Genomic DNA, 5,093 nt, shown 5'->3' on the forward strand with positions numbered 1-5,093 from the left:
AAGTTTTTTTTTTTACTTCTGTGTGTGTGTATTAAATGCGTGTATGTACGTGTGTGGGTTCTAAAATATGTTAATGCATTTACAAAATCATATGTTTATAGATATGTGTGGGTACATATTTGTGTACACCTGTGTATTTATAATATATATATATATATATATATATATATATATATACTCGAGGTATAGATGCTATTTGTGGGTATATGTACATATATATTTGTATATGCGTCTTTGTCAACATGCTAAGGCCGTGCACTAGCATGGCTACAGTCAAATGACAAACACGTAAAAGGCTATATATGCATATATATATATATATATATATATATACACCTGCGGTAGATAAAACTGTAGATCTCTCTATATCATATACAACTTTTAGCTTAGGGAAATAAACAAAAAAACATGAATACGGGTTTGATATTTAAAATATTATACGCCTCTGTGTGTATGTGCTTTGCATTCTTTTTATTTCATATATCACTAGAGTTAAATAGATTTTGGGGCAAAAAATCTTGTTGTATAGTTGTATAGAATTATTAAGGCAACAAACCTTTATAAGTTTATACTTCTATCATTTTAAATACAAACTTAATACTGAGGGTACAGTGACAGAAAACCAAAATGGTCACAACACTTTTCAAAATACGTAGCACGAGCCGTTCTACAATGGGTTCAAATTCCACCGTGGGTATCTTTGACCTTTTGATAATTTGTAATATGTTGACACATACATTATATATCAATTAACAATTTGGGTAGCTGGCATGTATATTCGGTTCAATCCAATGTCTATGATATATGCACACCTGAACACCTCATTGTACTTGTATATAAAACCATTATTTAAAAACAAAAAATCATTCTATACTCCTCGTACTGATTGTTAATGTACCCTTATCACTGAGATATAACTGCTAAAGTAGTGACGTGTGCTGTTCACCAATCGCAAGGTAATGAAGGTCTCGTGAAGCCCAGATGCCAAACGGTTTCAATTCCACTTGGAAGCTACGTCACTTCATTTAAAACATTACATTTTTCCCTTGCTTTGAAGTATGGGGAGGGGAAACATGGACAGAGCAATGTCCATGATTCCCCCCTTCTGTCTATACAATACTTAGGCCTTGTGTGCCCAGTCAAAAAGAAACCAAATCCTATTGCTAGGTTAGTATTGAGCTAATTGCCATAACATATATGTATTACTGGCAACGTCTCAATATACAAAATCTGCAATCCGGTTTCTCTCTCCCGTTGGAACAATTTCTTTTCTCCTTTATTTTCTTTTGAATTCAACTTCCTTGAATGAAAGCATGAACATTAAAGTCTTTTTATCTCACCCTCTTTTAAAAATAATAATTGTTTAGTGTTCATCTGTAAAATGATCATGCAGAATTAAATAGACGCAGTTGACTTGGCGATTTTCATTAACATCTTCAGAGTGTTGTGTTGTGTTGGAGAGATTGAACCCTAACTCAATACGATTACTTTCCATTTTAACACCCGGGGAATTCGAAGAAAAAATTATCCTGAGATTAGGAAATTACAAATGTATTCGACTTGACACTACTATACTAACACACTCGTGCTTACCCCATTTCAGTTTGGTCATCTGTTTGAGAGAGCTTCTGATGAAGAGCGCTCCAAGGTGACAATCTAGAACTACATTATCGAATCCCACCCTTCGTTTTATGTGGTCAAGTGATTAATTGGCTGCAGTTTCTAACAAGTTTAATGACTGTGTAACGCAGCTGTTTTGGAACCATTTTACGGTCATAGATTGGTGAATCGCAAGTCCAAGTTGTATGTGTGCACTCTGCTCTAAGAAAAGCAGTAAGCTTTAATTTCACCACTCACCCTTCACAGTGTATATATATATATATATATATATATATATGTATGTATGTATGTATGTATATATGGGAAGCAGAGTGGTGAAAAATTTATAGTTCTCCAGATTTGAACCGTTTAAGTCTCAACATTTTAAAGTTTGTAAAACCTTCAACAGAATTCAGGTTAAAGGTTTCATGCTTTCATGGGGGTCCACATCTTTTGAATTGAGACTTACCTCTTTCAATAAAGCAATAAATTAGATGTTTTGATATTCTGAGCTTCAATCTTTTCAGCTGAAAATTTCTTAGGTTCAACAATTTTTTAATATATCTAACTATTTGATTAAAAATATGATCCTGCTATAATATGAGTTTATCTATATTTATGTCAGTTATAAGCTTAGGTGAAATTAATTTTTTAATATCACTATCCAGAAAGGTGGTATTAATATCTCGTCCTCTTAGCATTATTTGCTTGAGTTTAGCTAAGGGTTTCCTTCAAATTACTCCTTTCCAGTCCGATAACATTGGTACAGTTTGATCCATACATCAATGCACTTCCTCTTTAAATACTTATGTAGGATTGCGTCAATGTAAAAAAAAATAGTATTGTTATTATGTAAACTATATGCTAAACAATGTAATTAATTTATGTTAGTGTAGCAGCGTGCACAGACTTCATAAAGACTTTGACTTCCTGTTCACCAAATCCATAAACCCTGTCTATTTTGGTTCATGTTTTAATCCACTGCATTTCAATCGAATATCTCATGCAATAATGCATAATTCACCATATATCACATATGGTAATGCATACTTGTTGACATCATTTATTTTTTAGATGCACATATATGGTATGCTACCTTTTATACTGACTCAAAACTATATTTTTCATTTAGACTAGGACATTTGCGGTACATATTTAGGTTATTTGCATCGTAATTTCAAATCCCGCCGAGGTTTATTTTTGCTTTTAATCATCCTGGAGTCGATAAAATAATGTGCCAGTTACGTACTTAGCTTAATATTGTCGGTTATATAACTCTCTTAAAACTGTGGTCTTGTGCCTTCGTTAGAAATAATTAATTTTATCGCTTCACCAAAGTAATAATGTTGATCATTCTATTATGTCTTAGTTAAGATGTTATGACATTTATCATATTCAAATAAGTCCGGTCTTAGTAATTATTTCCAACATAATTTTTTAGATTCATCCAAGAAGTAATTAACATTATTCATCAATGTCGCATACATTGGGGAAATTAGTATATTAAAGAAAATTATATTCGCTTTTATCTCAAGTCGTTATGAAATTCAGAAATTTCTTGCATGAAATAAACATTGAAGTAAATTCTAGCAGAGAATTATTATAAAATAAGTAATCTGAAATATTGCTGATGGTTTGTAAAATAAAATTAAGTAGGTTTGTCCTGGAGAAATGGGAGTTCTGTTTTTTTTTTCTTTTTTTCTTTATTTTTTAGGAGAATTCCCCTTCCGAAACGAAACAGTTACCTTCTAATCATTGCATTCAAAATTACCTGATTAGATTAATGTTATTTAATCAAATAACAGCCACAGCTTTGGATAACAGATTAGTCATAAAAAAGAGAAAACAAATGTTTAGGTAGGTTTTGGCCTAAGTGAATTTTTGCAGAAATTTGTATGAGTTGTATGTCAGCGAATAAGTAAAAAAGGATTTTTAGCGGGTTTCTTTGATCTCGACTGTTTCTAAATGTAGACTAGGAAATTCGCTAACCAATAGCATTTCCCAAATATTATGAGATTGTTCATTCAAAAGAAGGATTATAATATCGTAACAAAAACAGAGCGATTTTTTTTTAAGTTGCTAAGACTGAAGGAATAGGCGAGCCAATGATCTTTTCAGGCTCTTCGCCACTGGTGAGATTGATGTCATAATTCTTCTCTTTAAACTGTTGCAGTTCAACACCTACCGGATAGATATGAGCAGGGGAAATATACCAGAGGATCGACGTATATGAGACGTACGCATAGTGGTTAATGCGGGGACAGGAGGATTGGGCACAATAAGGGTACCATGTGGTGCACAGACAAGTGGGGCTATGACGCCTGTTGATGACAACTTTCTACTTCGTTGCGAATAGAAATTCAAAATTATAAATTTACATTAAACTAAATATTCTGAAACAGAAGGTTAGTTTTTCTTCTTCATGAAATCGTTCCGTAAAATATTTCTGATTAAGGCATAATGCATGAAATTTGGAGGAGGGTGCTAATCGATTACATCGGCCCTAGTGAGTACTTCATGCGTACTTTCATCAACGCCTGAAGGATTAGAAACACAATAGATCTCGGCGGGATTTGAACCAAGAGAGTAAAGAACCAGCAGAAATAACGTAAGGCACTTTGTCGACTCTCTAACGATTCTGACATAATCGTGGAACCTGTATTTGGAGGATGGGACAATAAGAAATTAAATGTTCATGCGTATCACTTTAATGAAGGCGTTAAAATACAAACTATTTCTGTAATAGTGGTATCACACAATACTAGACATTTTTAAAGAAATAGTACAAACGATGGTACTCTTAAAACTCCACGCCTGCTATCACTCAAAGTTGAAAGGCAATATCGGCTATGGTGGATTTTGAACTCAGAACGAAAGGGAAAGAATATCAAATTTTGTAGTACGTAACTACTTTATTTGGGATTCCACTTTTTCTATCCCTTACGCTTTATTATATGTGAGTAAAGTGTCAAGAAGAAATTTTGCAGAAGTGAAAGAAATTCTATCCCGCTTACTGGTATATTCCCGCTAAAAAAATACATTGAGCGCATTTATGTTTGTGTAAGGCATATTCCTCACTTTCTACACAGAAATATTTCCATGGGCGTTTTAAAGAAATAATATCCAAATTTTTAAAGGAAAGAATTACGTTTACTTCTAAGTACATCTTTCATTAAAATGTAGAAGTATGTACATATCGAATAGAATTCAAATTTCCCCCATGGTACACACACATTGCTAGTTTCATATTTAGGATTAAAATCCATGTAAAGCATGTAAAAATGTGGTCAGTGGTGACACAAAGATTAGTTACATCTCTATTCCCCGGGTGTCGAAGTTCAAATTTCATATATTGTGTTTTGTTTTTATCACCTGTCTCTAATCCTTAACAAAAAAATTAAAAAATATATAATCTCCAGTAAGTCTGACACATCTGGGTAGAAGGACTAAAATAAATAAAAATTAAATAAAAGTATGTCTTAAATATTTCAACA

Source organism: Octopus bimaculoides, chromosome 19, assembly GCF_001194135.2.
Source record: "Octopus bimaculoides isolate UCB-OBI-ISO-001 chromosome 19, ASM119413v2, whole genome shotgun sequence".
In the NCBI taxonomy this organism is placed as follows: Eukaryota; Metazoa; Mollusca; class Cephalopoda; order Octopoda; family Octopodidae; genus Octopus; species Octopus bimaculoides.